This window comes from Castor canadensis, chromosome 1 (genome assembly GCF_047511655.1).
Source record: "Castor canadensis chromosome 1, mCasCan1.hap1v2, whole genome shotgun sequence".
NCBI classification, from domain to species: domain Eukaryota; kingdom Metazoa; phylum Chordata; class Mammalia; order Rodentia; family Castoridae; genus Castor; species Castor canadensis.
Window position 1 is genome coordinate 164,636,395 of NC_133386.1, and position 23,697 is coordinate 164,660,091.

Sequence of the window (23,697 nt, forward strand, 5' to 3'; positions counted from 1 at the left end):
CAAATAGACATGGTTGATATCTACAGAGTATTTCACTTAACAACTACGCAATACACATTCTTTTCTGCAGCTCATGGAACTTTCTCCAAAACAGATCATATTTTAAGACACACAGCAAGTCTCAACAAAGTCAAGAAAATTGAAATAACCCTCAGCATTATCAGACCACAGTGGAATAAAACTAGACCTCAGCAACAAAAGAAACCCCAGAAAATATTCAAACACATGAAACAGAACAATACACTACTGAAAAACCAATAAGAGAGAAAATTAAAATAAAGTAATAAGAGAAAAAATTTAAAAGTTCCTAGAATCCAATGAAAATGAAAATACAATCTATCAGAATCTGTGGGACACAGCAAAGTCTGCACTAAGGGGAAAGTTTATAACTGGCAACATTAAAAAAAAAATAGGAACCTCTCAAATAACCAATCTAATGATGCACTTTAAGCCCCTAGAAAAATAAAAACAAACCAAACCAAAAACCAGCTGATGGAGAGAAATAATAAAGATCAGGGCCAAGATCAATGAAATAAAAACCAAACAAACTATACAAAGAATCAGTGAAATGAAAAGTTGGTTCTTTGAAAAGATTAACAAAATTGACAAACCCTTAGCCAATATGACAAAATAGAGGAGGGAGAAGACCCAAATTAATGAAATTAGAGATGAAAAATGGGGCATAACCACAAATACTAACAAAATTCAGTACTTTGAAAACTTAACATTCAAATAAACTGGAAAATCTAGATGAAATGGATAAATTCCTAGATGAATATAACCAACCAAAATTGAACCAAGAAGACATTAGCCACCTAAACAGTCCTATTACATGCACTGAAATTGAAGAAATAATAATGTCTCTTTACAAAAAAGAGCCCAGCTCCTGATGGATTCACAGCCAAATTTTATCAAACCTTTCAAGAAGAACTAATACCAGTGCTCCTCAAACTTTTCCAGGAAATAGAAAGGGAAGGGACACTACCAAACTCATTCTATGAAGCCAGCAATACACTCATCCAAAAACCCAATAAAGATATAACCAGAAAAAAGAATTATAGACCAATATCTTTAATGAACATATATATGAAGATTCTCAACAAAATACTTTAATGAATATATGTGAAGATTCTCAACGAAACACATCAAAAAGGTCAAACACCATGACCAAGTTGGTTTCATTCCAGGGATGCAAGGATGGGTCAACATATGTAAACCCATAAATGTAATATAGCACATAAACAGAATCAAGGACAAAACCTGCATGATCCTCTCAACAGATGCAGAAAAAGCCTTTGACAAAATCCAACACCTTTTTATAATAAAAGCTCTGAAGAAACTAGGAATAGAAGAAATGTTCCTCAATATAATAAAGGCTATATATGACAAACATAGTCAACATCATTCTAAATGGAGAACTGCTGAGACCATTCTCCTTAAAGTCAGGAACAGGACAAGGCTGTCCACTTTCTCCACAAATATTCAATATAGTTTTGGATTTTCAAGCCAGAGCAATAAGACAAGAGCAAAAAAAATAAAAGGGATTCAAATAGGGAAGGAAGAAGTCAAACTATCCTTGTTTGCAGATGACATGATCCAATACCTAAGAGAACCCAAAAACTCTACCAAAAAACTGCAAAAAATCATAAGTTCTTTTGGCAAAGTAGCAGGATACAAAATTAGCATAAAGAAATCAGTAGCTTTTCTATATACCAACAACACACAGACTCAGAAAGAAATCAGGGAAACAATCCCACTTGCAATAACCTCAAAAACAGTAAAATACCTCAGAATAAACTTAACAAAAGAAAAAAAAGTCTTTTTAATGAAAACTCTAAACCACTGAAGATAGAAATAAAAGAAGATATCAGAAACTCATGGATTGGAAGAATCAACATTGTAAAAATGGCCATACTACAAAAAGCAATCTACATGTTCAACACAATCCCTGTCAAAATTCCAATGACATTCTGCACAGAAATAGAAAAACAATTGTGAAATCCTTGTGGAAACACAAAAGACCTCAAACAGCCAATGCAATTCTCAGCAAAATAGTCCAATGCTGGAGGCATCAGAACACTCAACTTCAAACTATACTACAGAGCTATAACAATAAAATCAATATGGTATTGGCACAAAAACACAGACAGGAAGACCAACAGATCAGAATAGAAGATCCAGACATAAACCCATGCATCTATAGCCAACTGATCTTTGACAAAGGAGCCCAAAACACACAATGAAGAGAAGACAGCATCTTCAACAAATGCTGCTGGGAAAACTGGATATCCACATGCAGAAGACTGAAACTAGATCCCTGTCTTTCACCCTGTACCAAAATCAACTCAAAGTGGATCAAAGACCTTAATATAAAGCCAGAAACCTTAAAACAACTCCAAGAAGCAATAGGAAATACACTGGAACACAACTATAGGGACAACTTCTTTTTTTTTTTTTTTTTGACCTTGTTTCTTTAGGACTTTTATTTTATTTTATTTTATTTTATTTTTTCATTTTTCTTTTATTATTCATATGTGCATACAAGGCTTGGTTTATTTCTCCCCCCTGCCCCCACCCCCTCCCTTACCACCCACTCCACCCCCTCCCGCTCCCCCCTAGGGACAACTTCTTAAACAGAGCTCAAAAGGCTCAGCATCTAAGAGAAATAATCAACAAATGGGACAACATCAAACAAAAGAGCTTATGCACAACAAAGGAAACAATCACCAGACTCAAGAGACAGCTCACAGAATGGGAGATAATCTTTGCCAGCTACTCATCCTAATATCCAGAATCTGCAGGGAACTCAAAAAACTCAGCCCCCAAGGAATGAACACCTCAATGAAGAAATGGGCACATGAATTAAACAAGGAATTCTCAAAGAAGAGGTAAAAATGGCCAGTAAATACATGAAGAAGTGTTCAACTTTCCTGATTATAAAAGAGATGCAAATCAAAACAATACTTAGATTTCATCTCACCCCAGTTAGAATGGCCATAATCAAGGGTAGTAAAAACAACAAATGCTGGTGAGGATGTGGCAAAGCAGGAACCCTTATATACTGCTGGTGGAAATACAAATCAGTACAACCACTATGGAAAGTAGTATGGAGATTCTTCAAAAAGCTAGAGATAGAACTGCCATATGATACAGTGATACTGCTCCTGAGCATCTACCTAAAGGAATGTAAAACAGGATACAGTGGGAACACCTGCACACTGATGTTCATTGCAGCACTATTCAAAATAGCCAAGCTCTGGAAACAACCCAGATACCCTACAGCTGATGAAATTGTTGTATATATACACACAATGGAGTATTACTCAGACACAGGGAATAATGACATGGGATTTGTTGGTAAATGGATGCAAATGGGGGACATCATGTTAAGTGAAGTTAGACAGGATCAGAAACACAAAGGACACATGTTTTCTCTCATACGTAGAAGACAGATCCAAAGATAAACATATACACAAAAACAAGCATGATCATATACAATCTCAGTTGTAGAACATGTTTGTTACAGTGGAACTACTCTATGGAACTTAGGGAAAGTAAAAGAGAATGATAGAACATCAGTAATATCACGTACCATAAGAAGGTAGATGATATAAGGATGTGGGCGTGCATTGAGATAGCCCTTTAAACGTCAACTCAGTTATTAGTCCCAGTTATGATAACTAGGACTATAAAATAGACACAGTACTTGTGTGCGGGGGGATACTAGTGGGAGCAGGGAGGGTAAAGAAAGGAGAGTAAAGTGATGATATATAGTTGATGGACTTCACATACCTATATGAAACAGAACTAAATAACCTCTTGCAATTGCTTTAAATGGGGTGGGGAACGGATTGAGAGGGACAGACCAGGGGGGCAATGTAAATGATGTATAGTATAAGACTAACTGGAATTGTCACTACAAATCCCCCCCATATAATGAATATATCCTAATAAAAAATTTTAGAAAAAAGAAACCATAATCACAAAGGCTTGGTAACTTGACCTCATTAGAGAGCATGAAGTTATTTAACAAAATTTAAGTTTTACGGGTATCACATTTAGTGTAACTTACAGTAATCATTAGTACTTAAAAAGTAATATATTTATTCACAGTGGTAATTTTGCCATCTATTAAAGGTTTGGTGTACTTTACTGCTTTTTTAATTTAGGTTTGATATTTGATTTATTTTGGACAATGAAACATTAGCAGAAATAAAGAGTAAGTTTGAAAAAAATTCAGCATTAAAAAAATAAAACAGCAGAAGTACTTACTACGAGATAATGTTAAATATTTGTATAATTTGTGTTGGACGTTGCTTTCTAAGGCAGATCCCATAAAGGAAAATATTAATGTATTTAAAATAAAATTTATAATTTTTAAGTATCTCTAAAAGTAACATTAAACAAGTGAGGGCTTACTCTTCAAAAGTGTAAAAAGACCAGTGATGATGGAGAAACCATCACAGATTGTAACAGACCAAGGAGACATGATGGCAAAGCATAATGTGGAACCCTGAATTAGATTCTGGAACAAAAACAGGCATTAGGGGAAAATAGGTGAAATCCAAATACATTCTTGTACTTATTCAATAGAAATGTAACAAATTTGATTTCTTGGTTTTCATTGTTGCTTTATGATGATGTAAGATGTTCATGTAATTGAAAGCTGAATATAGTGTAGACAGGAAATGTCTAGATTATTTTTCCAAGTTGTTTGCAAATCTAAACTTAAACAGGGTGTGCTGGCCTATGCCTAAAATCCTCGCTACCTGGGAGGCAGAGAGGAGCAGGATCACAGCTCCAAGCCAGCCTGGGCAATTAACAAGATCTCATTTCAACAAATAAAAAACTAGGCCTGTAGAGACTTGCATGTGTCCTCTCAGGTATGCAGGACTAGTAAATAGGAGAATCCAGATCCAGGCCCCACCTGAGCATAAACATGAGACCCTATTAGAAGCAACTAAAGCAAAAAAAAAAAAAAAAAAGGAGGGGGGAGGCCTGAGGGCATGGCTCAAGTGGTAGAGTACTTGCCTAGCAAGCCCAAGATCCTGAGTTTAAACACTAGTACCACCAAAAATAAATAAATAAGTAAATAAATGAGCTTACCTTAAAATAAAAATTGGAAAAAACTAAAGGAAAATGACAAATGGGAAAACTATTTTAAAATGTTGCATAAGTGACTAATATCTTTAATGTATAAAGAGCTTCTCTGAATCATATAAAAAAGAAATATTCCAACAGAGTAATTATTGAGTGGTTTCAACACAAAAATTACAAAAAAGAAGTACAAATGAAAAAACGAAATATAAGTGAATAACAAATGCATTAAAATTTTCTGTCTCGATCAGAGATCAAAGTGCATTATAAAGTATCATTTCCCTCGACTATGTTGGCAAGGATTTTTAAATATTTTATTATTCAATCTTAGTAAGCATATGAGGAAATGTAAAATATAATACCATTTTTTTACTTCATTTTTGCACAAAGGATAAAATATTTACTCATCTCAGTGATTTATCTTAAAGCAATAATCATTAACAGGAAAACTTTAGCAAAAATGGAGCAGCACTGACAAAAAAAGAAAAACTTGGAACCAGTTTCCAAAGAGCTTGTAACATGAAACTGTTAAAATTAAAAATGATTGATCCGTAAGTAGGATACTTATTTCTATTGATGAAATGTCATTTTAAAAATGAACACAGAAGGTTCTTAGGGCAACGATCTTTCTCTGTCTGATACTAAGGGTGGTACATTTCATTATACATGTGTGCCAACCCAAAGAATATACACCAAGAGAGACACTAAGGTGACCTATGGCTGTGGATGATAATGATGTGTCAATGCAGATCCAATTTTAACAAACATACTATTCTAGCAGAATAGTATGCAAGGCTATACCTGAGCATATGCAAAATCTCTGTACTTTCTGTTCAGTTTTGCTGTGAGTCTAAAACTACTATAAAAATTAAGCCTATTTTTAAATGACATTGCAAAGGAAAAATTAAAGATGAAAAATATCCATATTACTTTGAAAGTTTTAAAGTCTGATATTATTATTTTTTCTTCATTTTGCTTTCTGTTTTTCTATAAAATCAACTTTTAATATCTAATTTAAGAGTAATAAAATGCTGCAGCAAAAAAGAACAAAACAGAAACTCCAGGGAAAACCAGGTTGGAAACTGGAAAATCAAAGAGCAAAATTTATGCCAACTGAGTTGAGAAAGTGCAGAATGAGGTATGAAGTGGGTGCATTAGAGTGATTCAGAACTGAGCCATGATTGGAGAAGTGTTCATCAGTAGAGTCCTTTGCTTGACAACTGATATGTTTGATGAGGAAACACAGCTGGAAAATAACCTGTGCAGAGACGCAAGTAAATTGAGCTTCAGTGTTACTTGCAGACTTTCCCAAAAACTCTTACTTCAGTGGGCTGGAATTATTTCAGAATGTGAAATGAGTCTCATAGAATCATTGTAATAACTACTTTACAGGCTTGTAGAAAATTAAATGGAATGTCAAATATACACTGCTTAGCACAGTACTTGGCACAAAGTGACCAATAACTGATAGATATTTTTAAATCATTATTATCACCTTATCACTGTTATAATTACTATTAACAAATCGACGTTTTGGGTGAGTTATATGACAGCAGCTGTTGATTGTCCAGAAGTCCTGCACATGTACCAGGAACCACAGCTGGCATCAGAAGAAAGCTTCTCTGCTAACCATCTCCTAAGCTTCCAAGGTAGCAGTAGTAAAGGCCACCACTCTTCTACCTTCAAAAGGAGAGGAAAGTAGAATCACCTGTTCAACTTTGAACCACTCTTCTTACTAGCAGTGGTGAATTGCAAGGTAAAAAGTTTAGGCCATGATCTGATTAGTGGATGCCATAATGCCCAGCCTGCTTGCATACTAGTCAGATTGGACATATTCGTGGTTTCAGTGCTGGATTGTGCCTCAAAACATACACATACTCTTGGTACATTATATTAGTTTGGTTAAGCCTAATGTGCTTAAAATGATGATTTGTAAAATAGCATATGATATAGTAGTATACTCCAGAAGCCCTAAAATTATAGAATTGTCATATTCCACAGGTAATTTGAGATTCAGAATTTGCAGTAGTAGTGAAATCCAAAGTGTATAGGATCCTGAAACTTATGAGCTATGCGATTTTTTTGGGGTGGAGGGGGGTGAACAAATTCCTGAGAATACAACTTGTACTACTTTGTCATTATTCATAAAAAACACCTTAACTCAATATCCTGAGTCAAATATCATCAATGACTGCCTTTAAACAACTTAATAGATTTGAAGATTCTTTAGGAAGGCCAGGCATGGTGGGACTTAACCTATAATCTCAGCCTCTCAGGAGTTGGTGGTTGGAGGATCATGGTCTGATGACAGCCCAGGAAAAAGCACTAGGCCCTATCTGAAAGGGCCTGGAGCAGTGGCCTAAGTAGTAGAGCACAAGCACAAAGTCCTGAGTTTAACTCCCAGTACTTAAAAAAAATAAAAAGATTCTTAAGGAGTTGTAATTGAGCTGAGAACCACATCAATGAAGGCTCAAAGTTCTAAATTCAACTGGAAATGTCCAAAATACTCTCCCTCATTTTTTCAGTTTTAAAATCAGGCATCGTAAAGTTCTCCATTGCTCTACTTTCTTTTTCTTATATGATGATAAATAATTCTTTTCTAAAAATCGAATGGGAATTCTTTTGACATATAAAAGTTAAATACTCTAATATAGTTTAACCATAATAGACACAATGGTGGAAACTTATTTGAATACATTAAAGTAGAAGTAATATATTTGTAACATGATGCCAGGTCTGCTTGAATTCATCTGGACGTTTGTGTAGTGTTCACAGACAAGTGAGTCTATCACAAGGTGATAAGCGCTCACAAGGAGGTGGTAAGAACACCAGAGAGGATTCAACAAGAGCATATATTTAGTTCTCATGATTCTCCTCTCCTGATTATGCCACAGTTATTATTTATGTGATTTGGATTGTTGAAGTGAGTGGAGAGGAAGAAGTTACAAGCTCTTGTACAATTTGGAAAGAAATATGAACTAAATAAAGTTTTACCCAAAAAACACTTCACACTAAATTTGCTACATTTCTTTGCTATCTTCCATGAAGCTGTTGTGTAAAAATGTCCAAAGATCTCTCAAGTTCCCTGCTTCATTTTTTCTTTGATGTCATAGGATTGGGAAATACAGTATTATGAGGTTTCTGTTGGCAGTAAAACATGATGCCTCTGAATTATTATTATTATTATTATTATTGCAATTCTGGGGATTAAAGCCAGTCCTCACACACCCTAGGCAAGTGCTCTAACCCTGAACTACACCCAGACCCTACACCTCTGAATTTACCAGAGTCCTTATTAAACAATGAAGAGCTGGTTCCTGCACATTCTATGCTCTTAAAATGAATCCAAGCATGGCATACTTGGTATATTGTAAGAATTTCTACAAATGCCACAATGTACCTCCAACCAGCAAGACAATAAAAAAAATTAAGTACATCACTGAACCATAACTATGGCTTCAATATCACATTAAATTTTGGTATCTGGTGGTTTTATTACTCAGCCAGAGATATTATAGCTTCCACAGGTGCAAGGAAAGGTACAAAGGGTTGGGAGGCCACAATTTGGTTGCCTGACTTCCCCATATCTCTAATCATGAAAGGTCTCCTTATTCTTTTATTATACTGAAATAGGTGCTACAAAGCTTATCTGTGTTCACATAGCCTACCTCTTACTTCCACTGCTTTATTCCTGACCTTCATAGACTGGACACATTTTCCTGCCCAAAAGTCTCCCTTCTTTTCTCAGTGTCTGCGTTCCATATACTGCATTGGCTCAAGGTGGTAACTTGGCCTACATCTTCTGGAGCTAAACATAGCTATAGAACTTACCTAAGTTCAATTTCCTCTTTTTGCCTATGAAGAATTTGTATCCCAGAGAGAAGTCATTAGGCCAAGTCAATAAAACCATATTTTGGCCATATTAGTTCTACACTCTGGGTCCTCAACTCTAAATCTTTCTACTCCCTTTAAGGCTTGGTTTATAGGCCAAAAAAAAAAAAAAAGAAAAGAAAAGAGAGTCAACATATGACCTAGTACATAAAAGCAAATTTTAATTATGATCTCATAATTTTTTAAATTGGAATTTGAGGATCTCACTACCAGTACCCCACTTCCAGTACCCACAAGGCTAGTGTGGAAATAGCAAATAGAAAAGACACCTTCTGAGCTCCATTATTTACAATTGGTTAGAAAGATAAAGACCAGAAGAAAGATGTCATTTTTAAGGATATTGTCTATTTAGCCACTAGAGCCCAACAAAAAGTTTTGAAGATATTCTTCATAATCAAACCATGGGCATTATTTAAGTATTCAACTTTCAGGAAAAGCTAAAAACTAGAACAGGGATGATTTCCTCTAAGGACCCAACTTCCCTTAGTGGAAAATGCATTATCTCACAAATGGGAGGTTGGTTCATATTTTTGTTAATAAGGGAAGCCAATGTCAGAATGAAGGCCTCAGGGATGACAAAATGAGTGGGACAGTTCTTTGGCAAGGCTGCCTAAGGGATTTGGCTTTTTGACAGTGAAAATAGCCTCAACTATATAAATTATATAGGTTGGGATAGCCTGAGCCTCAGCCTTCTTTGATAGAGTCATGTGGGACACCATGTCTAGACATCAGAATCAGCTTACTGTTTTAAAAATTCTCTATTTAAAAAGCTTCAAAGAACAGAACTGACATCAGTCAAATTTCTCTCAACAGCCATAGGAAGCAAGACACTTTGACAAGTGAGGAAGGACAGCTTCTTATTGTTTGGAAAGCATAGTTATATACTATATTTAAAAGTGCTTCATAAAGAGAATAAATTCATTTGACAATGAACTTTCATCAGCTATGCCTAAGCACTATGAGGATAAGCTTTTGCATTACCAGAGGGCCCTTTTAGAGGTCTCTGGAATCTCAGTTGTATTAAGAAATACAATAAGCAAAATTATAAGCTAATCATCAATTTAGCAATGGCCAAGAAGAGAAGCAAGTATATCAGGTGGCTAAAAGAAAATACAAAGATAATTCAAATCTTGGAAATAATAGACCCCCAAAATATTCAGTGTAGTTAGGATCAATTAAAGTCATGCAATTTGGTTCTAAAAATTCTAAAAATCAAATGCCCAAACATGCCTGAGGAAGTCTTGGGTCAATGAAAGCTCTTCTTGGAGTTTACTTACAAGAGCATTATAAACTAATAATGTAAGGAAACATCTAAAATTGCCAACATAGTCTTTACTTATTGATCAGAAATAATATTCCACATTTGAAAAAATGGCATATCATTGTTATTCCTGAGCCTGTCTAAACTGTATCTTGTGCATTGGGTTGATACATTTAACCAGGTGCAAACATTTTCCATACATTCTCAGTTTTCTTAAAACTTTTATCCCTATTTTACAAGTGAAGAAACAGACAGTAGACCACTGAACAGCTTGCCTGAAATAAACAGATCTAGATGATAGAGCTGGGTTTCAACCTAAGCGGAGTTATATGAAGAACCAAAATATTTTATTTTAGCTAAAATTAGGGTAACAACTATATGTTTCATCAACGATTCAAATTAATACCATGTGGGAGAGGAAATTCATTTCAGATACTAAATGAGGATCTGTGAAGAAAGGAAGAGACTAAAATGAAAGTGCTTTATATGAAAATTTGAATTATGAATATGAATTGTAGACTATCATGCAAAAATAGATATTTTAGCAAATATTTCCAACTGGAGATTATTATTAGTCTTTCAGAGTATAATAGCAGAGAAGATTCTGGTATTATACCTCTTAATATTAGAGTTTAGTGAAGGATGTAGGGATGGAACTCCTTCCCTTTAAAATAGTAAGTAATTCCTATGCTTTCTGATTGAAACAAACCTTCAGTTGGTTATCTAAGTAGCTCCTGTACATGTTGACTGCATTTAAGTATATGGATATTTTAACATCAGGATGGGTATCTATAACAAGGAGGAAAATAATAGTCAAAATAGTCATTCAAAAGATAAGTATTAATAGCTGCATGCCGTGATGTGTCCCTATTATCCCAAGCTATGTGGAAGGCTGATCAGGAGGATCCAGGGCAACCTGTGCAAAAAGCAAAATCTTATCTCCAAAATAACCAGAGCAAAAAGGATTGGAGGTATGGCTCATGTGGCAGAACACCTGCCAAGCAAGTCTGAAACCCTGAATTCAAGCCCCAGTACCACCAAAAAAAAAAAAAAAAAAAAAAAGAAGATAAGCACTGGAGAGGATGTGGAGAAAAGGAGACCCATACCCACTGTTGGCAGGAGTCTGGATTAGATCAGCCATTATAGAAAGCATTATGGAAGTTTCCCAAAAAATTAAAAGTTGAACCATCATATGATCAAGCGATCTCATTGTAGTTTATATAACCAAAAGGAACGAAATCAGTATGATGAACAGATATCTACACTGCTACTCTCATTGCAGCCTTGTTCTCAGAAATCAAACTAAATGTCTCTCAATGTATGAATGGATAAAATGTGATAGATACATATAAAAGTACTTAAAATAAAGGAAGCCCTGTTAATTACAAAGATATGGATGAACCTGGAGGACAATACGTTAAGTGAAATAATCCCAACACAGAAAGACAAATACCACATAATTTCACTTACGTAGGAAATCTACAAATGTTGAACTCAAAGGTGGAGAGAGAATGGTGGTACAAGGGGCTCAGGAGATTTTAGTCCAGCATAGAAAATTTCAGTTAGATAGAATGAACAAGTTCAAGAGGACTATTGTGCAAGAAGTTATGATACAGTTATCAAAAATGTATTACATTCTTGAAATTTGCTGATAGAGTAGATTTTAAGTATTCTCACCAAAAACGTATGTGAGAAAATGCATATGCTAAAAAGCTCAATTTTTACATAAATAGAAGTATAGATAAATAAATATAACTATATGTATGTATAAAGATGTATTTATATATAATCCATATTAAATATTTATGTATAAACATATACATATTTCAAAACAACATCTTGGGGTTTTTTTCTTTATTGTTGTGCTGGGTGGGGAGACATTGTGGCATTTACAAAGGTTCTTACAATGTTTCAAATATATCATACTTGAATTCACCACTTCCACTGCTTTCCTTTATCCCCTGATTCCTGGAACAGTTTCAACAGGTATCATTTTTCATTTACATATATTTGTATACATTATTTGCACTATATTAATCCTTCTATCCCTTTCCCCACCACCTTCCCCCTCTCACTGGTGCTAATACCCAACCTCTGCAGGACCTGCTCCACCCTCCTGTTCTCCAATTTTGTAGAAGAAAAACAGATCAAAGATAAAAAGAAAAACATGACATTTTTGCTAGTTTGAGATAAAGATAGCTATACAAGGTGCTTCTTTGTGTTGTTTCCATACATATTTGTATTACAGCCCCAATTAGTTTATCTCCTCTAGTCCTCTTTCACGCCTCCCTATTCTCTTTCCCATGGTGGCCTCAGTCAGTCTAAGATTTCTATAATTCATTCCTGTACAGTGAACACACCAACCACATTCAAGTTCTTAGTTTCCTCCCCTTACCCTATCCTTCCTGTGCATGATCTCCCCTTAGTGTGACCAGCATCTGATAATATCGCTGCATTTGTTTTAGGTTTTTATTCCACATATGAGAGAGAATATGTGGCTTTTGGCCTTCTGAGCCTGACTAACTTCATTTAAGATAATGTTCTCCAGTTCCATCCATTTGCCTGCAAATGACAAATTTCATTATGTATAAATACCACACTTTCTTAATTCATTCATCAGTAGTGAGGAATCTTGGCTGTTTCCATAGCTTAGTTATTGTGAATAATGCTGCAATAAACATCAGTGTGCAGGTGCCTTTGTTGTAAGCTGACTCATATTCATTTGGGTATGTCCCTAGGAATGGTATTTCTAGATCATCTGACAATTCTATTTCTAGTTTTTTAAAAAGTCCCCATACTGTTTTCCACAGTGGTTGTATTAGCTTACATTCCCTCCAGCAGTGGATGAGGGTTCCTTTATCCTTGCATCTTCGCCAACAGTTGACGAAAATATACACAATTGCGATAAATATATACAATTACTGCCTACTAAAATAAATTTTTAAAAGAAAGATAAATAAACAGGTTTTGAAAAAGAACAACACTACAGTCATGAAATAAATACTTCCCCTCTAGGAATAAATGTTTGTGCAACCTTTTTCCCAAAGCGTACAGGGGTGCATAAAATATCAGGTTTCAAGAAGTATTCAGATTGCAGTGCTAACAAGGCACCTATACCCTGGACACTGGGGAATGAATTCTGGATGGGTTTTCCAAACCATGGAGTCAGAAGCTGAGAGCAAAAGCTGTAAGGAAGGGTGGAGACAATACCCAGTCAAGGAGCAAGCAAGAAACAGTGGATTCAGAGTAGAAAGAAAGCAAACCAGGTGCTACTGAGAAGAGGAAGGTTTTCTATGTGGAGTTTTTCCGTGCTCATGTCAGCTACATAAAGAATTAGAGTAGTTAAGGTCAATGAGTCAGATGGCAATGTTGTGGTAGGCTTTTTTGTCTAAAAGAAAGGAATATATCAGATAAGAGATCATTAAGACTACTATATTGGGGAACTAATTAACTTATAATATATTTTGCATAAATAAATTTTCCAATTTAAAGAATTAATAGACTTATAAATGAATTAACTATCTTCACTGACTCCCTTATTTTTGCACTATTTATAGACTCCTTCAAAATATATGTAATATAGGAAATGTCCCAATTTTTGTCTATTGTAAGTTAAATCTCAGTTGAGGAACATCAACAAGATGGCTTAAAGAAAAAAAAAACAAGTTGCTGTTAAGAATCTTCCTCCCCTGCTGAGTACAATGGTAACTCATCTATAATCCCAGCACTCAGGAAGCTGAGGAGGCTGTGGCAAGAGGATCAAAAGTTCAAGGCCAGCCTGAGGTACATAGCAAGACTCGGTCTCAAAAAGCAAAGATAAAATAATCTTTCTCTGCTATACCCAACGTGGTGTAAAAACATCCATGCTTCCTCTCAAAGAAAGTGGAGATATGCCTTTAGTCCTTAGTCTACTGGGATCACACTGTTAAAGATACTTTATAACTCCCCTTACTCATCTGAAAGTTGGTAGCTATGCATAATCACATTATTCCATAAGGAGACACATGAAACCAAAACCTTGGTGCCCAGGGGCCAGAGGCCCATGTCCTTCAATCCCTCATAGAAAGTCTACAGAAGAAATTAACAAAGACAGTGGTAGGGTTTATTTTCAATCAGTAAAATTGCTTCCTACTATTTTTCCTTCTTTTCCTTCTGCACTGCTTAAGTTCAAAAAGAATTTATAACACCTTAAGAAAAAAAACACAAATTCCCCTAAACCAAAGAAGAATGCATAAAACTTGTTTCAAAAGACTTGAGTATGAATAAATTATTTGAATACAAGGGAAGGGAAAGAGGATAATGACAAGTACATATAAAAAAGAGCCAAGCATGGCTTTTGTTTCAAGGAATCTACAGTTCACTAGGGGAAATACCAGAAATAATCATTGTTATGATGATTCTTTGATTTTATCATTCCTTGGTTAAGCTTATAAATTTCTGTGACATCCAAGGCCTTTGCTTCTACTTATCTTTGAGAAAATTACCAAAATATGAATACCTTCCAGGTATCCAAAAATGGCCTCCTCTTCTCAAAATCTCTCAAACAGCATTTCTCATCTGAATCACAGAACACAGAAAATAATTTCTGTGACCCTTTTCTTGGTTCTCTCAAGAATGGCACATTCGTATTAGCATTTTAGATGCATAGGAGGGATGTTAATTTGTAGCATACAAAGGATCCATCATTAGAGCTTGATTTTGTCATAGAACTCTAACTTTCAAAGCTTGCAGGACTCAAATCTAGACTAGATTCTGGTTCCCATTGGCACCACTGAATATAGTGGCTTGGAGAAATGTTTTAATTTAATAATGTCCTGATTTAAATTCAGGTCTGAATTATTAAGATGAGAAAGGACAGTAAAGGCACTGAGATGTGGGTACACCTAAATTACTCAGAAGTGGAAAGCTTGTGAAGAAGATAAATTGTGACTATGTGGTATAGGAAGAGTTCAAATGCAACTGAATCATTCAAGCAACAAAGACATCATTAGAAATTAGCATTGGACAATCATCTGGGAAGTTAGCATTGGACAATCATTTCAATGCCAGGCAAGACAAAAAGATTAGAAACACCCTATCTCACAAAACGAACTGAGAGCTGGCAGAATAGCTCAAATGGTACAGCACCTGCCTGGCAAGTGTGAAGCCCCTGAGTTCTGCCCCTAGTACCACCAAAAGAAGAAATAAGAAGAAGACAGAAAAAGGAGGAGAAGAAGGAGAAAACATAAGCTGAGCATAGTGGTAATGCCTATAATTCCAGCTATGTGGAAGTGGAAGTAAGAGAATTGCAGTCCAGTCTGAGGCCAGTCCCTGGCAAAAAGTACAATACCCCATCTGAAAAACAAGCTAAAAACATAAGGATTGGGGGTATGCTCAAGTGGTAGAGCACTTGCCCAGCAAGTACAAGACCCTGAGTTCAAACCTCAGTACCATCAATAAATAAGTAATTAAAAGAAAAAAAACAGTTTGTACTTTATCTTTGATAGATTAAATAGCAATGACTTAAGTATCTAAACTACATTAGGGTCACAAAAGTCTGTCCACACCTGTGCATACTGGTTAAAGTTATGACCAGCAATAGTTAATATGCTTAGATCCTAGTTAGGATTAAGTGATGTGAGTATTAGATCCTAGTAAGGAAGTGATGTGAGTGGGAGAGCAGCAAAGGACACTGTCTAGGAGCAACAGCTATAGTCAGAAAAACTCAGTTTACATCCCTACTTCAACACTTACTGCTTATGTGAATTACTCATGTACTCTCAGCCTTAGTTTCTTCATTAATAAAATTGGTTTAAAAATACCTGACTGACTCATATTTATTTTAAGATTGAAATTATATAATGAATGCAAGCCTAACACATTGCAAGTTCCTAGTAAATGTTGGTGGCGATGATTAATGATGGAGGAAAAGAGACAGAAGTGACAGGCACAGGACTGGGTTAGCAATATGACTTTCCAGATGACTGAATGTAGGATATAGAAAAACAAGTTGAAAGAGCAGTCAAAGACAACTTACAACCTTGAAATATTTTATATCTGGCAGAATGGTGGTGCCAGTAAAAAATCAGGCCTTCCAGCCAGTAGTAAGCTCATATTTGAAAGGGAAAAGGAAACTGGGAAGACTTCAAGAGGATATGATCTCACCTCTCCAACACAAACATTTAGTGCCATTTGGTCCTCCAGCACAACTCATAGCTCCAGTAGACATGCAGTGCTCATGTCTAAATTCTTTCTACTCAAAGCAGGGTCCACATACTGAAGCATCTGGGTTCCCTAGGAGTCCCCTAGGAACTTGTTAGAAGTGCAAGCTGTCTAGCTTCTCTGAAGGCCAGCGGAATCATAATCTGCATTTTAACAAGGTTCCAAGGTGATTAGTATGAAAAGTAAGTTTCTAGAGGCTTTACTTCAGCCAACCATTGGAGGCCAGCACAGAGAACGTTAATTAGATAGCTGAATCTCAAGAACTTGCTTTTTAGGCTGTAATCTGATTAAAGAAATTTTATTGTGCTTTTTCACTACATGAATCAATTAAATTATCATAGGACACAGCCTTATTCTGTCTCAGTTGGTCTGGATAAGAGACCACTAACAGATGTTGGATTGTTTGAAGTAAAATCAATATGGAACTGAAATATTCACGTATTTAGATTCCATAAAATAATAAAAATTATTATGAAGTGATGGCATTTTCCCTCATAAAGAGAAAATGGTTTGGTTTTTAGCATTATGTTCAGAATTTGAAATAAAAATTCTCTGTTCAATTTACTTGAACCATGTGTTACATTTTATGTACCACTCTTGCCATTGTAAACTCATGCAGCTTTCTTTCATATGCTTAAGGTGGAATATATCCTAGAGTTGTGTACAAAGCTAATTGTTTCTGACAGTGGTAATTTTGAAGATGTTTTCATCAAAATGCCACACGAAAACATCTGGAACTGCTCAAAGCCATAGTGGAAGTATCTGTTTTTATTGTCACAGCAGATCATTTGCTGCATATTTTGCTACGCATTTAATTTTGATTTGTACAATTTATTTCAGACACAAATCTTTTTCCTCTTGCATAAGGAAAAGAGAATTTTTTAAATGTGGATAGTAAAAACTAGAATTAGATTTTTTGAAATATATTAGTTTAACCAATATTTATCTCTTCCTTTTTTTGTTTTAAACAGAAAGGGCTGGGAGGGGTATATCTCAGTACATGCAAGGCCATGCGTTTGATCCCCTACAGTGAAAAAAATAGGTAAGTAAATAGTCAGACATCCCTACCCCGGGCTGAGTGTAGTACATATGCCATAATCTCAGGTACTTGGGAGGTGGAGATTGAGAGGATCACGGTTCCAGGCTAGCCTAGGTAAAAACTTATCAACACCTACATCTCAACTAACAAGATATACATGGTAGTATATGCCAGTAATCCAAGCTACATGGGAAGCACAATAAGGAGGAATACAGTTTAAGGACAGAACTGGCAAAAGCAAGACCCTATCTGAAAAATAACTAAACCAAAAAGGGTTTAGAGACATGGCTGAAGGCCCTGAGTTCAAACTCCAGTACTGCCAAAAAAAATAAATAAAAGAAATCTTTACCCATATTCACCTTATATACAACTGAATACCTTATTAATTCACTCAAGAAATATTTATTGAATACCTACTATGAGTGAGGACATTAGAGGCTCTTTGAGTACCTATTATGCAAGGGTACTAAAAACTCTTCTGCACACTAATGACACAATATTGAATAGAAAAATACACAATTTCCTGCAAAGAAGCTAATAGAAATCACAGTTAATGCACAATTACAACTATGAGACCTGTACATGATGCAGTAAGACTACAGTTATGGCATTTGAATTTGTCTGAAGGTGTCACTGTGAGGAAGTGATAGTGGAAGGAGTAAGATGTGAACTTAGTGATGAGGGTGAAGGAAGAGATGTCAGGGAGGAGGGAGCAGCCAAAGAAACTGAATTCTAAGCACAAGAAGCCACAGAGGCACTGTGGCACAGCACACTAAAGGCAGTAAAAGGCCAGCATTGGGGACAGAGTTCATGGACTAGAGAGCCACAGGAATGCATGAGACGAGTAGCAGGCAGAGGTGAGATGGGCAACTACATTGAGGATGTTACTATTCCATCTTGAGGATTATAACAAGCTTGACTTAAGCAAAAATATGCCATTATGCCATCTGTTGTACTTGTAGTGAGGTATTAGAAAGAATTAGGAGTAAATGAGAAAAGAGGTTCATGCATGAGTCCCTATAATCTAACTAGTGTTTGAAGCAGAGAAAATTCAGTGTATGGTGTGTTTTCCTGTAACTCTTTGTGGATATCCTTCTTTTTTTAACCTCATCTCTTTCCAGTGTCTCAACTCCACAATCACAAGTCCTGTTCTTGCAGTCCTTTGATGACTGTCACGTGATCTTGTTTCCTGAGTCTTCATGAACAGGGCTGCATTTACTCATAAGGCCACCCCCCTTCCTCTGCCTCTTTCTCCAAAGCTCACCTCAAGGCTCATCTTCTTAAGAACTCCTGAATAGTCTTCCTCATGAAGAGTCCATCATTCCATCTCTCTATTGCCAATAACAACTTACAACAATTTGACCTATAACATTCATCACATTTTGCGGTAATATATTTTTGCTTTTCTTCACCAACAGCTACTGATTTAAGCCATCCAAAATTATTCAATAGTTTTAAAAACCCAATGTATAAAGCAGAAGTAAACTTTTTTCAACTTAGGCAATAATGAGGGTTCTGTTGCCCCTCTTGATTTTACTGAAGAAGTATTTAAAAAAGCAAAACCCAAGTCCCCACCATCTACAGAGTTCAAAATAAAGCTTTTTTAGTAAAGCAGACATCATGGATTTAATATTGTTAGAAGTGAGGCTGCTTTCCAACATAGCCATTCTCAGATTCTAGAAATGCAGGTATAGCAATGGTTTCCATACCTAATGAACCCCAGGACATAGGTCAAATTCTCTCATCATTCTTTGAACCCATTCTTAACTGGCTTAAAATGAAAGGTAAGCAACCCATTCCACCCAACTCTGCTTGGAAGGTATGGGAACAGACAAAGCAGAACATTGCTAAAGTCCAGGAAGCCCATCCATAGAAATGAGCTGCTTCCCTCTTTGTTTCTCTAACTTCTGAGGATTCACTGAAGAATTTACTGAGCTGAGAATCACAACACTGATTCCTGATTATTTTCTATGTCAATCTGCACATGTGACTAATATTTCACTCAGGAATGTAGGGGAGCTTGGAAATTCTTATTTTATCACCAACCTTTATAATATCAAGCAACACTAAAACAGAAAGAATCTCATGATACTATTCTGTTGAATATGTATTGCTTATCCCCTGGTATAGGTGAAGAATGAATAGATGCTGTTCATTTTCAGCCAGGTGTATTTAAGCACCTTATTTCTATGTAACAATCACATTGCTGGCACCCTCTAGGCAAGGAACTAAACTGATACAGGACTTACATTACAGTGTGGGTGAGTGATTGCACAAGAGCAAATAAGTATATGATATATTATTTTGTGATAAGTGTTCTAAAAGGGAAAGAAAAGCACAAGAGTTTAGAGTATGTTGCAGACAGGGAGTTTGCTCTTTAAATTGAGTAGTCACTCAAAGCCACTCAGAAAATATGATATTTGAGTAAAAATTTTAAATGAGGAGACAAATCATGAAGATAACTTGAAAAGGAGCCTTCCTGGAGAACAAATTCCAGGAAGCAGAGCATGCTTGGTGTATTCAAGAAGCCGCAAGGAGACCAACACGTCTCAGTGAGTAACCCAGGAAAGTAGTAATATGAAGAGATTCAGAGCAATGCAGGGAACACATGAAACAAAGCCTGCATATCCTGTTCTGGAAAGATGTGAAGCCTAGAATGTGTAAGCAGAAACAGTGAAATGATGATAGAGTTTCAAATGAAACATAATATTTTTACTTATTTCAGGGATACAGTACAATAATTTGATATGCATATATAATGTGTAATGACCAAATCAAGGCAACTATCACTTCCATCTTCTCAAACATTTATCATTTTACATGTTGGGAACCTTTGGACTCTTCTAGTTATTTTAAATAATATCATTGACTATAGTTACCCTACTGTGCTATAGAATACTAAAACTAACTCTTCCTATTTCATTGTATTTTGCTATACATCACCTAACCTCACTCAATTCTCCTTTTCCTCCCCTTCTTATCCTCTAGTGACCACTATTCTACTCCTTTATTCTATGAGAACAAACTTCCTAGTTTCTACAAATGAGTGAGAACAGGCAGTATTTACCTTTTTATAATTGTCTAATTTTACTTAATACGATGTCCTGTAGTTCCCCTTACACAGCTACAAATTACAAGATTCCATTCTTTTTATGGTTGAATAATACTCCCTTTTAAAGGATTGTTCTAGCTTCCAGGTTGGCAAGTAAGTGAAGAGGACAAGCTTCATAACAACAAGGTAAATTAGGAGGCTATTGCCATAATCCAGGTGAGAGATGATAGATTTAGGTAGTGGCTGAGAAAGCCACGAGAAATGACTAGATTCTGGACATATTTTGAAAACAGAATCATCAGTATTTGTTGATAGCTGTTATATCAGGCTGAATAATACTCCTCTAATGATATCAGATCCTGACCTCTGGAATCTGAAAATATTACCTTCTTTGGAAAAGTCTTTTTGTAGATGTGTTTGAGAATTTTGAGGTGAGCAGGTATCCCTGCACTATTCAGGTGGGCCCTAAATGTCATCATAAGTGTGACAAGAAAGAGGTATAGGAGTTCAACGTGCACACAGAAGAAATGGCAATGTGGCCACTGAGTCAGAGAATATGGTATGCTCAGAATCAAAAACTCCAGACCTTACTAGAAGCTGAAAGAGACAAGGAATCAATTCTCTACTGGAATCTGATGTCTGAATTTGGGCTCAGTTAGATTGATTTTGGACATTTGGACTCTAAAACAGTAAAAGAATTTTTTTATTATTTTTTTAAGACACTAATTTTGAGATAATTCATTTCCATAGCCTATTGAAATTAGCAAAGCCTTGATGTCACACAGAAAAGAGAGAAGCCAATAGCAACACGAAGTGGTTTTGATCTGATTAACTTAGAAATTGTATTTCCAATTACTGAGATGGAGAATTCTGGGAAAGGAACAGGTTTTGAGGAGAAAACTGTAGTTATGCTTTGGACATGTTAAGTTTGAGATTATTATCAGATACTTAAATAGAGATACTCAGAAGAAAAGTGATTATGTGAGTCTGTAGTTTAGAAGACAAGTTGGGGCTGGAGGTAAGCATAGGAGCTATCAGCAAATCAGTGATAATTAAAATCAGGGCACAGAGTGAGCTTTCCGAGGAAGTACATGACAGGGAATATGTCCAACAACTGAGCTCTGGAACACTTCTATATTTAGACATCAAGAAAACTGGAAGGACCTGGCAAAAGACACTGAGAACAAGCAATGACTGAGTCAGTCATTCTGAGAAGAACCAAGAGCAAATGGTGTCCTAGGTTCTGAGTAAAGAAGGCATTTCAGGAAGGAAGGTGCAACTGTGTCAAATGTTGCTAAAAGAATAGAAGGTGAGAAAGTTAACTAATAGAAACCTTTGAGGAGGAGTTGATTTACAAATGTAAGGAAAGGAAATAGAAGACAAGTAAAGATCCAGAAGGAGTGTTTGTTTTTAAGATGAGAATTACTATAGCAATAGTGTCCTGAGTTTAATAGGGTCAATGATCACAGAGTGCTGAGCAGATAGACTAAAAATCAGAGGATCAGGAACATACCATTGGAAAGGTTTTCTGCAATCAGGAGAACAGATTCTTTTAAATCTAAGAGGATGAATTGAATCTTGATACTGGAAGAAAACTTTTTAAAAAACACTTAAGGAGGATAATGTTATAGAAGTTTCATGATAATTAAAAATTAAAGGTAATAACATCTAATATTTATGTAATAATTTGTAAGTTGTGAAGGTCTTTCATAATCATTATCTTCTATCCGTCTTACAACAGCTCTGTGATGTTAGGTGGTAGTAGCCACATTTTATAGAGGACTATACTAGTTAAAGTCACATGAGTAGGAACTAGTAAGTAGTGACAAGAAAATGTTAAAAGGAATCAGTCTTGAATTCCTGTAGCACATAAGTAACTAAGAAAGATCACAAGTAGGGGAAAATATAGTATTATGTAGTAATTCAATTAAAAGCCTTGAGGACCAGAATGAAGACAGTGGAAAAATACAGAGGACAATAGCATGTGTGTGCTTGTGCACATGTGCATGTAAGTACATGCATACAATTTTACCGCCTTGGGTCATGGGATTTCATAAGGAGCATGATTTTGGCAACATCATCAAAATGACACAATATCTCTCATATCTACATTTTGTTTCAGATCCCCTTCACATGTACTCCTTCATGTTAGAATACATCTATGCTGTGGGATATCATTGACAATTTACATATAAGAAGGCTGATTTTCACTTGACCAAAATTATGAGGTTGTAATGTGGAAAAAATGTTACTCAAAATTCAAGCTGATAGATCCAGAACAAAACAAATTTTATAAGAAAAAGTTAAAGGAAGAAGGAACAGGTACTAGAGAAAAGGTTAGATCAAAAAGAATTAACCTAGAAGGTAACACCCATGCACAGGAAATCAATGTGAGTCAACTCCCTGTATAGCTATCCTTATCTCAACCAGCAAAACCTTTGTTCCTTCCTATTATTGCTTATACTCTCTCTACAACAAAATTAGAGATAAGGGCAAAATAGTTTCTGCTGGGTATTGAGGGGGGGAGAGGGAGGGAGCAGAGTGGGTGGTAAGGGAGGGGGTGGGGGCAGGGGGGAGAAATGAACCAAGCCTTGTATGCACATATGAATAATAAAAGAAAAAGGAAAAAAAAAAGAACAATGAAGATAGATTGAAAAGTTTCACAGTAACTTGAAGCTGGGACCATGCTTACCAAATAGGTCAAACTCAATTATGGCAAGTATTATCTTTAAGTAGCCAGTCAGTTTAGGGGAACAATTTGTTCCTAAATAGCTCTTCTAGCCCAGACAGCATTCAACTTCTAGACCTACAGATCCTCTAAACTCAGGGTGTTCCATGGCATCTCATACTCAACATGTCCTAGATTCCCATAACAAACATGTTTATCTTTTTGGACTCCCCATTATGATAAAAAAAAAAACACTATCTCTCAGGATTCTAAAACAGAAATATTAGAATATATCCCACTCTCCTTTATTTATTCCCCTTACCTAATTATTTATGAACATCTGTCAAATCTGTCCTTCCACTCCTTTTCTCTCCGTGCTTAGCACCAGTCTTTGTTAATGTTATCATTCTTTCTTGCTCCTTGTTGCAACGCACTCTCTTGATCACTGGTCTTTTAATTCTCAATATATCTCTACACTGGTATCACTG

At 35.8% G+C, this 23,697-nt stretch overlaps 1 long non-coding RNA gene across 1 annotated transcript in view; it reads left to right on the top strand.

Moving 5' to 3' along the window:
- LOC141411438 (uncharacterized) overlaps positions 1-23,697 on the top strand; it is a 188,681-nt gene that overhangs the window by 113,871 nt on the left and 51,113 nt on the right. The window lies entirely within an intron of this gene.